The 16,151-nt window shown below is 43.9% G+C and overlaps 1 protein-coding gene and 1 long non-coding RNA gene across 9 annotated transcripts in view; one reads left to right on the forward strand and one right to left on the reverse strand.

The window, feature by feature from the left end:
• The window catches only part of LOC725189 (protein bric-a-brac 2), a 220,487-nt gene that overhangs the window by 101,887 nt on the left and 102,449 nt on the right, over window positions 1–16,151 (reverse strand). The gene's annotated exons all lie outside the window — the stretch shown is intronic.
• LOC107964080 lies at window positions 1,707–8,574 on the forward strand. Its single transcript, XR_003306539.1, has 2 exons — window positions 1,707–6,675; window positions 6,813–8,574. It is a non-coding gene; the product is annotated as an uncharacterized LOC107964080 (long non-coding RNA).

The following is a 16,151-nucleotide window of genomic DNA, read 5'->3' on the forward strand; positions in this document are numbered from 1 at the left end:
GAGAGAGAGAGAGAGGGTGAGCGCCCAACCCCTGAGGACGAAGCGGAACGACGGATACTTTGGCTCCGCGAATGCCGTCGTTCTCTTTCTCTCCCTTCTCCCACCACCCCCTCCTCCGCTCTCTCCAACCCCCTGTGTGCCCTCTTTCTCCGCCCTCCCTCCCTCTCTCTCTCTCTCTCTCTCTCCTCTTCCTCTCCGTCTCCTTCTACTCCTACTCCTCGTATAAATACAAGTATACGCTCGGAGTTTTCCCCGGGCATTTATGAAACTCATTCGGCTAGAACTAACTCTAATAATCGTTGAAACTAATGCTCTCTTTCGAGTACGTGTGCCCTACCACCCCTACGAATCGACCCCCTCTTCCACCAAGGGAAGGAGGAGGAGGGTGGAAGAAAGGCTTCTCAAGGTTGGAGAAGAATTTTTAAGGAAACCGACAGATCACCGGTGCCGTCGTCGTCCCTCACGAATTCTTTCTCGACGATTTCGAAGAAAACCTCGTGTTACGAAAACGTGTATATATATATATATATATATATATATATACGTCCAGCATATGGACAAACTTTTGGTTTGAGAAAGGAGAAGGGAGGAGACACGTGCGATACACGTGAATGTTATGGGAATTTTCGACTCGGATCTTGGCACAAAGATATCTCCTCCTCTCTTCTTCCCGTATCTTTGCGTCGTCAAAGATGGAGGATACCGTTTCGTCAATTCTCGCAATACCGGATCGAGTATGTTAATTAGGAGGAGGAGGAGATTTTTTTCGTTCGTCGACGGAGGAGAGGGAGAACGAAGAGAGAGGGGGTTGCGATGTTCGAAGAAGATGAGAAGATAGGAGGGGGCGAGGAAGAAAGAACGTAGGAAACAGAGCGGCGTAAACCGTAACGATAACGATTATAGGCGCAGTTACCCTGGGACGTCCTTTCTTAACGATTACGCCGTTGAAAATTATTACGCGTAATAACGCTCTGTCGTTATTACTGTTATTGTTATTGTTATTGCTATTATTACGAGCGTTATTATTGCCGTTATTATTGCCCGCCGCTATTACTATTATTTATATTATTATTATCATTATTATTATTTTTATCATCATTGCTATTGTTATTATTATTATTATTATTATTATTATTATTATTATTATTATTATTATTATTATTATTATTATTCGAGGCCGGCCCTCGAAGCTCGAGCCTCGAAACGTACGATCGACCGTTTAGAAAATTTCCGACGGGGCGAAACGATGGTTGAGAAGAGAATCGTCGTCGTCGTCGTCGTAATCTCTCTCTTTCTCTCTACCTGTATCTATCTCTCTCCTCGCCTCGCCCGCTTGTTCGGAATTACTTTTGCTCTCGTAGCGAACTTAATCCGAGCAGCGGCCATTGCTTTACAAATTGACTTTTCTGGCCGTGAACGCGCCCGCGCGCGCCCTACGTTTCTACGTCATCGCGGAAATCGACGAGAGAAAGAGAGAGAGAGAGAGAGAGACAAGCGGCGTATTTTTAAATACGAATTCACGATTAAATCCGAACCCGAATCGACAGGCTCGGCGAGTCTTCGAAGGGGATCTGTCGGTCGGATGAGAAGACCGGTCAGCCGGGGGTAATTTTTTGTCGAAGAGTTCCCGCACGTCGATCTCTGCTCTCGCGCGAGGATTTCGCCCGCCCCGTCGGCCAACTTCCCTCCCTCCCTCCCTCCCCCTTGTTCTCGCGATCTACACGGTGTTGATATATTCCGGAACCAGGAAAAGTTATAAGAATCGTCGAATCGTTTAAGAAACAATTTTACTACACGCCTCCTCGTATCGTGATTTTATAATTTTACAATCGAACGGAACGACTCGTTGCTTTGCAATGAAATAGAATACAAAGTCGATGATGAACGAGATGAAGGAAATTTCTCCACGAAACCCTTAACAATATTATTAACACCGTGTACGTAACCGGTGACCGGCTTTTATTTTTTAAGGGTGTTCCATTTCGAAGGGAGAGCGATCCTCCCGTTTTCTCCGTTTTTATACCGTTCGGGCCGTTCGACGAAATTGGAAATATCGATGGAAAGCAAGAGAGAGAGAAAAAATCCCTCGAGCCTTCCTCTCCCCGTTGCTCGAAGAGGGAAACGTCGAAGAGAAGCCGGTCCGAGATGCCGGAAATGCGATGGGGCGGGGCGCGAATACCGGGTCAAAAAGAATAATTAAACGAAGGGTGGGAGGGGGTTGAGCCAGTACACCGGGGTGGTGATCAGCTATGCCGTATTCCTGTTTCTCTAATTGAGATTTATCGCGAGCCGGCTCGTTGCGTGTAGATGAAGCGTCGATTGTCTAGCCATCGTCGCAAATTACGTTGGGCTCGATATATATATGTATATACATCTTTTCTCGTTTTTTTCCAAGTGAGAACAACAGGGACAGACGGATAGTCGCGTGACGAAAATGTAGAACTCTGCCCGTTTCCTTTCTCTAATGGCAGATGACGAGAAACTCGCGAAATTCGGAGGATTATTAATCATTCTTTCGTGTTAAATTTTCTTATAAATAAATGATCTTTGTTATATTTATATATTTGATCTTTTGCTCGAGGAAACTCTCTTTCCTCGAGTCGATCGATATTCCAAATCTCCAAGTTTCGAGATAATTCATCGATAATTGTTTGCCAATGATAATAACTGGCAATATAGCAACTAAAAATTCTTCGATGTAGAAGAAACAAAGAGACAGAGTCCACTACTCGTTTGCTTTTCAAATATAGACTAGTCGAGAAGCATGCACAAATATCGCAGCACAATCGCAAAAGTCGCTCGCTTTATAAATTTGCTTATAAAAATTATCGTTCTTTAGTAATAGCCGCATTTCCATAATCCATATTTATCGTCGAATCACGTTTCTTTTTCCTTTTTTTTTTTTTTTCGTTTCGATCACGGTATCGGTGTATTTTTAAACCACCGTTAAATTTTTTCCCCTTTAAATGTAAATCGATCAATCGATACTACAAAATTCCTTTCGTTCGAGATGTTACGTAAACAGAATCGTCTCGTTTTTTTCTTATAATCGCTCGATCGCGTGCCACGCATACGCGCGCACGCGCATGTGTGCACGGTTCATTCCAGTTCGTAAACACACACGGAGGGAGAGAGAGAGAGAGACGACAACACGTAGAGAGACAGATTCGAGGAAAGTCGAATATAAACAAACGTTCGTACGTACGCGTTCGTTGGACAACACGACGCGACGCGACGACGACAACAAACGGGTGAAAGGCGTAGTAACGCTTTGGATTAATCGATCGCGGCACGTTCCTCGAGACGGACGCCGAATTCACCTCGCCTCGATTTCTCGATCTTCTTCTCTCTACGCGGGTATGTATATTATTTCGTTGGACGAAATTCGTTTTCGCGATGGATGAATGGACGGATGGACGGATGGCGCTTCGATAATTAATTGGAAGTTAATAGATTTCGCGAATTTCACGAAATTGAACGGGGACGGGGGAAAAGATCGAATCAAAGTCGGAATTTAACGGCGGAAAAGAGCGACGATCGCGGAACGGTTTGCCTATTTTCGGCAATTTCCGATTCGTAAATTGCTGTTCGTGCTCGAGCGACAAACTAGTTTTGTCTCTCCGCAATGGACACGCGCGCGCGCGCGCGCAATCCTCGCAATCCTCCCCCGTTTACCATTCGTTTCATCGAATATGATAATAGTATAGCTATTACACCCGCCGATTTTCTTCCTTCCAAACACGACGTTTTTACAAATTTCTGCGTATTTAATTTTTTCCACGGAGGGAAACGTGGCAAATATTTGGCCGATAGTTTATATTTGCCACATTTCTTATTCCGCGTGTTACGCGCTATAACAACTTGTCGTCCGATGTTTTCGTCGAAATATGGGATAATAACAGTCTACCTCGTCCGAGAACTTTCTTTATCAATATTGAATCGCGTATCCCACGTACAGTTTCAACTTTCTTCTCTCTCTCTCTCTTTATTCTCGATTTGTTGATTTTCCAAGAGACGTTGTAAATACGTTGTATTTAATATTTCGTTAAATCGTAAAATATCACGCGTTGAATCGATATTCGATCGAAACTTCCGCTTTCTCTTTTCGGTGAAAAAAGGAAGAGAGAGAGAGAGAGAGAAGGGAGAACGAAAAAGCAAGGCGACGAAAACCACGATGAGATATACATCCCACTTCGGAGTCGGTTCGTTTTCCTGAAAGGAAGGAAACAAGGATGTGGGAAATATCCCGATAACCGTTTCGAGATACGTATCGCCGGTTGAAAGCCCGTCACGGTGGAAAAAAAAGATATACGATAGTTGATATACTCGCGTGACGTGGTCCTTAAACATTGTTCACAGGTTTACGAGAGTGGAGGCGCGTGTCCGAGTTACGCACGGGGCACCGAGACTTGTAACGTAATTACACGTAAGTTGAATGCGATAATGCGTTGCACCCTAAGTGCATATATATATAAAAAACGCGATAATCGTTTTAACAAATATTTATACGCGGTTATCGCGAAGAGTACGATATTTCTCTTTCACTCGTGATACATATTTAATAATTAAGAAAATTGAAATCGTTTTATTATCTCCAATTTGAAGCCGTTTATTTATTTAAATAAGACGCTTCTTTTCGATCGAACAATGCAAACCCTTTTTACGTATATGTATGTATACGTTTCGGGGAAACGTGACTAAAAAAAGATGTTCGAATTCTTGGTATCGGAGAAGAAAAAAATTCGACTTGGCCGCGTATCCACCTGTCCCCGCCGGTTATTCCACGGCCGTCGTATGAATATTTATATATTTCGTACAATGTCGTAATTTAATGAATCGTAAATGCAACTATCCGGACCCGGCGTCGTCGCCGTCGCCGCTTCGACGACACGGCGAGAGCCATCCCGGCCGGGTCGGCGCTGCTGCTGCCGGCCTTTACGATCGCGTCGTTCGTTCCGCCGTAAAAATACGAGTCAACGCGCAAAACGACACGATGTTAAACAGAATAATTATTATACGAATGTTTACGCACGTGTACCGATATTATTGTTTTACCCGCTATTTTAATGATACGCAAATGAAAATGATACCGGCCGGCCGATTCCAACACCGCGGGGGCTCCTCCGCCAATAACTTCTTCCCGCGCTTCGATAATCGTTAATTAACGATCGTTACGAAAAATATTTACCTTCTTATCGCGTGTCTTACGTATCCTCCCGCTAGAGTTTCCGTCATCGTCCATCAACCGTCGTTTCCGATATCGGTGTAAGAGAGAGCGATGCAAATCGATACACGATCTTACTTTTCTCCCTTTTTTTTTTTTCGAATCACGATAAGGAAGAAATACTATATATAAAATTCGTGTGCGAATATTTCCCTTTTCCACTTTCGACCCACTTGGAAAAGAAGGAGAAAGAAAAAGAAAAGGGAGGAATAGCGGAGAGAGAGAGGGTTAAGAGGGGGAGGGGTCTACTTTCCGGCCGTCCGGTAAATATCGAATCAATTAGCATAACGTTTTGGGCCAGGCAAAAGGCAGTAATTGTTCGGATGTAAACCGATATCTGCTTCTCGCAGCGCATCACTGCAAATGCATTCTCCCATTCCCGCGAGTTTCTCCCATCCCCTGTGCGCGGCGCCTATACCCTCCTCCTCCTCCTCCTCCTCCTCCTCCCTTTTCCAACGCCGCGTGCGGGACGAGGAGCGCGCGAGAGAGAGAGAGAGAGAGAGAGGCGGGTATACACACGGTATCCAGTTGAGAATATTCCGTGGCAAAAGGGGATTCTGCAGCCGCGGTGGAAAACACAACGAGCGCGTTCTCTGTCGCGCAACAGGGCCACCCTCTACTCCCCCCTCCCGTTCCCGGTTAAAACGGCCGAGTACTCGTGTTTAGATATCGTTAAACCGCATTTTCGACACTACCATTATGTAAAGCACGTGGTAGAGGCCGATAAGTCGAACAATGGGCGCGCGCGCTCCCGCCCAAACGGGACGGGTTACCGACTTTTCCACGCTTCGTTTCCATTTCCACTCCCTCTCTCTCTCTTTCTCTCTCTCTTCTCGTGCTTCGTAGAAGCGAGTTCGATTATAGATTAATATTCTTTCTTCTGTCGGGATTATTTTCGAAATCTTGCGATTATGATGATATTCGTACGATACCTTTCTTTCCCTCTCTTCTCGTAGAAGGTAAAGCGAGTTATTTTTTTCCTTTTTTATCTCGAGCAAGCCGATGATTTTCGAAATCTTATGATTATGATGATATTCGTACAATACCTCGTGCTTCGATTTCATAGAAGGTAAAGCGAGTTACTTTTTCCTCTTCTATTGGGCCAGACAATGATTTTCGAAATTTTGTGATTATAATATTCGTATAGTAGATTTCCACCTCTCTCTCTTCTCGTGCTTCGATTTTATAGAAAGTAAAGTGAGTTATTTTATCGGCCAGTGATTTTTCAATGATTTTGAAAATTTTGTGATTATAATATTGGTATAGTAGATTTCCACCTCTCTTTCTTTCTCTTCTCGTGCTTCGATTTCATAGAAGGTAAAGCGAGTTATTTTTTCTCTTTTATCGGGCCAGCCGATGATTTTGGAAATCTTGTGATTATAATATTCGTGTAGTAGATGTAGATTTCCACCTCTCTTTCTTTCTCTTCTCGTGCTTCGATTTCATAGAAGGTAAAGCGAGTTATTTTTTCTTTTTCTATCTCGAGCAAGCCGATGATTTTGGAAATCTTGGGATTATAATATTCGTATAGTAGATATAGATTTCCACCTCTCTTTCTTTCTCTTCTCGTGCTTCGATTTCATAGAAGGTAAAGCGAGTTTGATTATAGATTAATATTCCTTCTTCTACTTTTAACGGGCCAGTCGATTATTTTGGAAATCTTACGATTATGATGATATTCGTACAATATCTCTCTTTCTCTCTCTTCTCGTACTTCGATTTCATAAAAGGTAAAGCGAGTTACTATTTCGTTACTATTCTTCTATCTCGAGCAAGCCGATGATTTTTTGGAAATCTTGGGATTGTCGACGAGAAAGTTGATGAGGGAATAGGATGAATGTAAAGCGTTATTAGATGTTGTTATTATCGGGCGGATTTTTTAGACGGGTGTAATAATAATAATAATAGTAATTGCTATTATTATTATTATTATAAGGCGGAAAAGGAAACTTTCTATCGTTTCGTCGAAACGATTCCACAGCCGCGGATCCCCGTTAGCTCGGCTCCCCCCTCCGCCAGGGCCGTACGGAACAAAATAATACTTTTTACTACCGCGATCTTTACGATCCGTACTGTATCGAGTATAAAGAAGATAATAAAGGAAGACGCACGTGGATAATGGCTGGTATCATGCGCGTATTACTTGGTGCATTACCATTTTTATTGCCGACTTTTTTTTTTCCCTCTCTCTCTTTCTTTTTTTCTTTTACGATCTACTTCTCCCACGAGTTGGCGCGCATGCTTTCCCCTCTCTCCCTTTCTCGTTCTCCCTCGATCCGTCCGATCGTGGCATGCACCCTCGATCAAGGTCGAATTTATTTCACTTTTCTTTTTCTCTCTCTCTCTCTCTCTCCGGAAGTTGGAGAGAACATTTACGCGCGTTTATAAGAATAGTTTAGCGTACGAAAATGCACGGATCGTTGTATTTCCGAACGGTGTGTAAAAAGATCGGTGTCAAATTTCGACCAGATCCCATTTCCAAGATTGATTATATATATATATATCGATTCGTTTTTCGTATATCACGTACATTGTTGGAGAGTTATTAACGTTTTTATTTTTAATTCGACGAGGAAGGATTATCATCGATCGATTCGATCGTTTGTAATATCTTGGCCGCGTAATTTAAAATCCATAAATATTAAAAAAAGAATTGGGGGATATCCCCCTCCCGAAAAAAAGTTAAACCCGTTTTTTTTTCTTCTCTCTTTTCCACGTCCGTCGCAACGTTACGTTACGTTACGTTACGTTACATTACGTCACGTTACATTGCAAGACATCGGAGAGAAACATAAGCCACCTGTGTATATCCTCTCCTATATCTTATAACGATATAACGCTATGACAGATGTAAAATAAAATGAAAAAGAGAGGAAAAAAACGAACGTAACGTTGTTAATAAACATGGACAATAATTCCATGTTCCCAAAGCGGACAAATATTAAAAACGGTAAAACAACGGTCGTAAGTGTAAGCATAGACACACACACACACACACACACACACACACACACACACACACACACACACTTTCCTCCTCTCTTGGAACATCCTCCTCTCTTTCGTTCCATTATTCTAACGTCATCGAGTACTCGAGAGTGGCTCGTTTCCGCGGAGAGAGAGACTTCGACCGGATTTTCTCGTTTCAAGGTGCCGGCACGCGCGCAGAACTCGTTTGACGCGTGGAATCATTGGAACGTTAACGCGCGGCCAATCATCCTTATCATCGTGTTACGACGTAATTACCGTGTCGTAATGGGGAACGTTTGTCGCTTTCGATTTCGTACGTTGACCTGGAACACGCTTTATTAATCGCCGCGCGGATATCTTTCTTTCTTTCTTTCTTTCTTTTTTAAGAGAGAGAGAGAGAGAAAAGAAAAGAAACGTCATCGAGTCCCCGGTTCGTTAAACACCCTCCCTCTCCCTTTCCAGCTTGGATCGATAGTAATATATTAAGAGATATAAATTCGATCTACACTACACTCGATCCTTGTTTCTTTTAAATCCTTTTCTCGAATTTATATATATAAAGAGAGAGAGAATATAAATTCTGAATCGAAAGATTTATTCTATTAATTTCGAGGTTCGAATTTAGAATCTATCGTATGCCCAAGAATTCTTACGAAAAAAAAAAAATTTCTCGTGCTACACTTTTCCCTTCTCTTATCTTTCCCCCTTTTTTGGAATAATTCAAACGAATTCAGCAGCTTTTTTCAAGGCTTGCTCCCCGAGTCATTAGTACGCGCAAAAGGACGATCGAAGGAAACGAAGCGCAAGGGGAGGGGGTGGGTGATATCCCGACCTCTCCCCTTATATTCCCGATATAAATTGTGGCAGAATCGCGCGGACTCGTTATAAGTATAGTAACGATAAATCAGGCGTATCGACGTGGTGCATAGAATTGCAAATGAGACGCTGCCATCTTTAAAATAAAAAGTTATAACTACGAGCTCGCGCGGTGGCGGCGGCGGACACGCTCGTAAGTTTCGACTACGGTACGCGTCTAAGCGTGTATATATATATATATATACGTAGAAGAGTACGCGGTAGGCGTGCGCGCACGTCCATGAACGCGTTCGAGAGAAAAGATATATATATATACATATTATATATATATATCTATATATATATATATATATAAAGAGAGAGAGAAGAAAGCAGAGGGCGCGAGAGGAGGAGAAAGAAAGACGGAGGGAGCGTCAGTGTGCGGGTAATACATACGTTCTCCGGACAAGCAAGGAGAAAGAACTTAAAATGAATAATGTATCGTATATTTAATTCTATATATAAGTACCCGCGGCGGCGCTCGCGCAGCCACGCACACACATTCGAGGCAGGGCCGTGCCCGACCAAGACGTAGGTGTCCCTCCGTTGTCTCTCCCCGTCCTTCTCCCTCCCTCTCTCTCCAGCGTACGTACGTACGTTCACCGGCGTGTATCTGCCTTCTCCCTCCCCCTGCGTACACAGGGGTGCGTTGTCTTTCCTTCCTTCTTTCTTACTTACGCGGGTATAAGCGAGGGGTGTGTATATTTCTTCTAGAGGGGGAGAGAGAGAGAGAGAAGCGGGGAAAACGGAATCCAGCGACTTTCCCGATCGGCCGGAATACGGATACGAAAATATTTTATCCCGGGGCGCGCCACGGAGAGAAATAACAGGCTGGTGGGGAATAACTATCATTAAATTATTATCGATCGATAAGCGGCTCGTTATTGCCGAGGACCGGATGAAGTTCCTTGGAACGATGAAAGAAAAAAAGAAAAAAAGAAAAAGGAAAAAGAAACTCCCTCCTCTTTCCTCCACTTGCCGGAAAATTATTATCCTCGTTAAGAGACCTGGTTGCTCCGATCTTTGCCAATCTTTAATTAGACTTCTCGAATTCGATTGACCACCTCGCGGATCCAGCGTAAACGACGACGCGCGGTCTCTCAACCACCGACCAATCCCCGAGGTTTGAACGATGCGTAATGTAACGTTCTTTCCTTCTCTGTCTTGCCACCTCCAACTCGACCACCGCCACCTCCTCCTCTTTCTCCTCTTCTCGCGCTTTCGATCTCGCGTACGTATAATCGACACCACTGTTGGATCGAGCATGGTTACCGCAACGAAACGCTATATAACATTTGTTAATAATGCCGCATGGTTGGACGTTTTACGACCGTACCGGCCATTTTCTCGCGCGATATTTTTACCATTACTAGACCAGAAACAAACGGGGACGCGTGCTCCGGCGATCGCCTTACGACGGAGGAGGAGGAGGAGGAGGAAGGAAGAGGGAGGGAGGGGGAAGAGGGAGGGAGAAGGAGAATAATACACGTCGAGGCCGTGCTCGTCGCGGGGCGAAAGAAATTCGAGCCGAGTGGAGGAAACGATGATCGCGGATAAAAAGGAATGAGAACCGCTTTTATTTTATTCGATAGAGGGAAGCGTGTGTGTCTTGTCGTCTCGAGAGCGTGTGGCTCGGCCTCTGCCGCGTGACGTAACAATATAAATACATGGCCCCGGCGCATTAACAAATTCCTTTTAATCTTATCGTTTACAATAAATATTGATACGATACTTTGGCCGCGCTATCGCCTCCTACGCGCGGCGATACTTACACGTAAAATATAATAATATAATTCGTCTAATCTCGTCGAGGAGAGGCGGGCGAGAGAGAGAGAGAGAGAGAGAGAGAGAGCGGCCATGAATCGAGCGATCGGCCTTATCTCGGCGAAATAACTGCGTAATTAGCCGGCCGCGCCGATGCCTTCTTCTTCTTCTTCTTCTTCTTCTTCCTTTCCGAAACTTTTTCGAACCCAAAAATTCCTTGACTCCGGCCAAGTCCGGCAAATCGTCTCCAGCATCTTCTTATCTCCGACCGACGATAAACCAAACCGCTCGCCACCTCTCGTGCCGATTACCTTCCCTCCTCCTCCTCCTCCCTCGATTATTCTTCGTTGTTGCTCGAGGAGGAAGAAGAGAGGGAGAGAGGAAGATTCGATCGCATTCAGCAAAGTATTCTTTCGAACCGTCTCATTATCAACCGTCAAAGCAAAAATTATTTGCCACGGCATGGCAATTACACTCACAGGAGAACACATAGGCGGCGATCGGTGAGCGCCGAGTCACCTTGACGGATATTTTTTTTTCTCCCCTCCCCCCGCTCGCGAGTCGCGATCGAGCGGCGACGAGCGAAACGAAAATTGGAGAGAAAGAAGAAAAATATATATATATATATATATATATATATATGTATAAATAATTGAATAAAATCTGAGAAATTGGAACGGAAAAGAGAGAGAGAAAGAGAGAAGATGGAACGAATGGAAGAAATCGAGCAAAGAAATCGGAGGAAAGTGAAGAGGGAGAGAGAAAGAGAGAGAGAGAGAGAAGAGAGAGAGGTTTTAGTCGCGGCGGTAGGTTGGTTGAGCGCCGCTGCATTAATAATATACGATACCCGTAATGGCATCGGGCGCGTATACGAACGTATATATTGTATAATAACTTCCAAGGCCTTATAAACGTTTATTATTTACCGCGTAACGTAATGGCAAACGGGTCCCCACTTCTCAGGCGGCCGTTATTAAAAATAATATTGTAACGTTCATGCGCGAGCTTCCTCCCCCTTCCTCCACCCACTTGCTCCCCTCCCTCGCCCTCCCCCTCCTCCCTCCATCTCACGAAAATTATTGCCTGCCGCCGGATTTTCGACTCGGCAGAGTAAATTGGCCGCGAGTTAGATGGTCCGCGGATTCGACACAGAAACGCGATCGAGAACCGGAAACGACCGACCGACCCACTACTAATACTAACACCAATACTAACACTACTACCTCTTCCTTTCTCGCCAAGGGTACTCAAGGACGACGATGGATTGGTGGAAATCCAGTCGAAAGATTTGATTTCTATTTATCTCGTTTTATATATATATAAATGTATATACGAAGATTGTAATATTCGTATCGATGGAAAGAAGGAAGAAGAATTTGTGGTAAAAGTGGTCGAAATTCGATAACGAGACACAGGTTTGGAAAGGGAGGGAAGTGAATGTGTAGAAAAAAAAAAAAAAAAAGTATTCACGCGTTATATTCTTATTTTCATATTTCTACTTCGCTCCTTCGTTTTCGTAATATCGACTTTTTTTCCTTTTCCTTTTTTTTTTCTTTTATATCGGCACAAACGGTGGAAAATATACTTGGATAATATAATTAATTAAACGCGCAAATGATGCAATGGATATATATTATATATATATAATTGGTGTGCGGATATTTTTTTTTTTTTTTCCTCTTTGCAATTAACTCTCATAATCTCTCTTTGAAATCTTTCGATTCTAAATCCTTAAATACCGCCGTTTGTTCTCGTCGTTCTCTCTTACATTTCTCCTTCTTCCTCTTATTCTTCTTCTTCTTCTTCTCTATTCGAAATCGTCGAATCTATATTTCGATCGTAATTCTCGAATTCTTTCATCATTAGATGATCATATTCGGATATTCGTTCAGGGTTTCGATCGAAAAATTTACCGGTTCAAAAATTCGAAGCGATCTTTACATTTTCTTTCTTTTTTTTTCCCCCTCCCTCCCCTATTGCATACACGCGCGTAATTTATCCTCGCCACTTAAGCATCAAGTCAAGCATCCTCGTGATGCGTCTCTCCCCTCCTCCTCCTCCTCCTCCTCCCCCATCCACCGAATAAACCGAACAAGATGCACTCTCTCTCTACTCGACTCCGTTTTTCGTTTCTCTCGAGCCGGAATCTCCGAGCGAGATCTCTCTCTCCCTCTCTTACAGCCCTTCCCTCCCCTCTCCTCCTCCTCTCCCCCGGCGAACGTGATCGCGCGCCCCCCACGAATTGAAAAGGAGAGGCGTTGCGCGAAGGTCGACGAGAAAACGCGTTGCATTCCATCAATATATCGGTTTGAATCGGAAAACCGCTTCGGAGAGATCGCGTCGAATCGTCGCGATCGGGACGCGAGAGAGAGAGCGAGAGAGGCGATTGTGCAACGCGAGATTCGAATATTATTGTTTACTTTTGCACTCCCGCGCGACAACGGAGGAAAGCGTTCGAAAGGCGTCGTCAAGGCGTTGGAAGAGGCGAAAGGAAAGGAAGAGAGAGAGAAAAAAAAATGGTCCCCTTGCGATGCCGATTTTTATACCAAGTTCGATCGTAGAGAGAGAGAGAACGATCCCTCCCTCCCCCTCCTCCAATTCGAGGCGAGGCTTCGAGTTGGCTCGTCCTCGTCGTAGTGGCGGATAGCGAACGTTTGATTTGCAGGAATCAATAAAAATCCGCGAGATAAAAAACCGGGGATGGGGGAGAGAGAGAGAGAGAGAGAGAGAGGAGAAAAAAAGAGGAAAAGAAAAAAAAAATGGTTCGCAGTCGTGGCCAACCGGAAAGTAGAGATCGAGGAGAGGGGGAGAGGGAGGGAGGGAGGGAGGGAGAACGATGTGGCAAGTGGTGGAGGATGAGGAACAGGACGAGCAGGGATAATCTGATTTTCAGCAACTTTATACGTTGCGCTTCGATTAAAATCCAGCCACCGTGCAGGGCCAATACAGTTACGCCGCTTGTGCCTCCCCCCTCCTCCCCTCCCACGCCGCGCCACGGTACACCTGCACCACCTTTCCTCGCTTCTCCTCGATAATATCCTTCGCTCTCCCACGTTTCTATCCACTTTGAGGCGTCCGTCTAATATCTACCGCGAAACGACGATTGTTGTCGGGGAAATGGTGGGTCCACGATTCACGATTTGTATTCGTTGGCAAATGCGAACCAGCTTTTACGAGCTCTCTGGTCAATGAACAGAGAACAATGCCCGTTTACGAGTGTACCGTGTACTCTTTAGTTTAAAATTAGCGTTTTCGAGTCACACTTGTACGCGAGTAGGTGGAAAATTTTTCTATCTATCCATCCTCGATTCTGGACTCCTCTCTTTAACACCTTTCTTTGATAAAGCGCGCGAATTCGGTTTGCAATGAGAGAGAGAGAGAGGAGGATTTTCTGAAAAACAAACGGTACTTAAATACCCGTTGCAGAAAGTATCCTTAAATCCTAAAACCGTAACACGCCGCCGACCTGACCGACCACTTCTCTCGCAGAAACGCTGTTCACGCTCCCGCGAGCACAGTTTACAAACAACGAACGCGAGCCGTGTTCCGTTCGTGCCGCAACGTTTTCCCTTCCATTTATTATTTCCCTCGCTCTTAGCGGGAGGAGATCTGATTTCTAGTAGAAGAAAGAAAGAAGGAAAGAAAAAAGAAGAAAAACCTCCACCAATTGTCTAAATCGTCCTCGTCAATTGGCCGTGCGCGATTACGCGGGTAACTCGAGACGATCGCGTACCGATAAGAAAAAGCGTGAAAACACGATCCCGAGACGCTTAACCACGCGACTCGGATAGCCGTGCGCGAGAGAAAAAGCCGGCGGGCACTCGAAGACAAAGACCGCGGTGGCCGAGGAGCGGAGCGGAGCGGAGGAGAGAGAAGGGGAGGACGGGGAGGACGCGGCGTGAGCGGAGGGGGATCGCGGAGTGGGCGGAGTGGGGGAGGGAGAGGAGGGCGGAAGAAGGGGGCGAGAGAGCGCGAGGGAGCCGAAGACGAGGAAGAAGAAATGCCTGAGCAACCAAGTACTACGTACGCGCGTTATTGAAACGCAAATCACGTTGCGCAACTCGCTGCCGTAGCGGGCCCGATCGGAATGTCTTGCATTAATAAAATATGAAGTATAAAAAGTTATTAAAAAGAATAACGAGGAATTTAATGTTTATTCATATACACGAGAGAGAGAGAGAGAGAAACGGACGATACGGGACGGATAGGACGATTGTAACGATGGGGCGCGATTTTTTTTCCTTTCCCTTTTGTTAAACGATCGATGAGAAAGAGAGAGAGAGAAGTATTCCGGCCTGATGAATAAGTATACAAATATTTTAGATGTAAGTGATTGGTAATTAATGTTGTGATGTCATGGAAATAAATAGGTAGGCGTCTGTAATTATTGTCGAGAATATATATAATTTTTTTTTTCTTCTTTTCTTTTCTCTTCTCTTTTTTTTTTCTTTTTTTCCTCTCTCTCTCTCTCTCTTTCGCGTTTTCAATAATCGTAAAATAGGAAACGTTGATGGCTCGTTTTGATAGATATTCGATAGTTGTAGCGTTAAAAATTGTAAATAGTCGTGTTTCCGTAAATGGTTGTAAAAAAACTGTTTAACAGGCAATCCGATAGTCTCGCTCGAGAGAAAGAGATAACCACCTTGGGATCAGTCAATCGTGTCGATTCTCTTTCCCTGGAATTTAGAAGCGTTAATTAACGTTTGAGGGGGAAAAAATTTAACTCGTATGTATAATACAAGATCGAACTTTTCCTTCCCATTTTTCTTTCCATCTGTGTATAATATAAAAATATATATACGCGTTATATATCTCGTTTCCACCAACGAGAACGAGAATAAGGCTACGAGTGTCGTAGTCAAGGTAATTTTAAATTACCTTCAAATTACAATATAATAATAATGTCTCGCCGTAATATGTCTCGCTCTTATTTCCCGATATTATTATTATTATTATTATTATATTTTATAATTTCAAATTTCAATACGATATCTTTATGCATTCAGACTCGTTTCCTATTTTTTTTTCTTTTTTTTTTTTTTTCTCAACCGTGTGTTATGTCATTATTACGGAAAATTATAACGATCGTTTCCTTATTTAATCTTTCCTTATTCGCAATCTCCAGAGAGGAGAGGGAGGGGATCGATCGTCGAGATGGAAAATGAAATTCGACCAAAAATTTCTCGTACAACTTAATTTCTACTTATAGAAAAGTATGCCTCGATACGAGGTTAATTAAATTCTTCGATTCGAAAACTCCAACATCCCTTCCTCCCCTTCCCTCCCCTTCCTTGCGCGGCATCCTCGAAACGTATCGGTAATTTCGTTTGAAGATTCG

This window comes from Apis mellifera, linkage group LG1, assembly GCF_003254395.2.
Source record: "Apis mellifera strain DH4 linkage group LG1, Amel_HAv3.1, whole genome shotgun sequence".
NCBI classification, from domain to species: domain Eukaryota; kingdom Metazoa; phylum Arthropoda; class Insecta; order Hymenoptera; family Apidae; genus Apis; species Apis mellifera.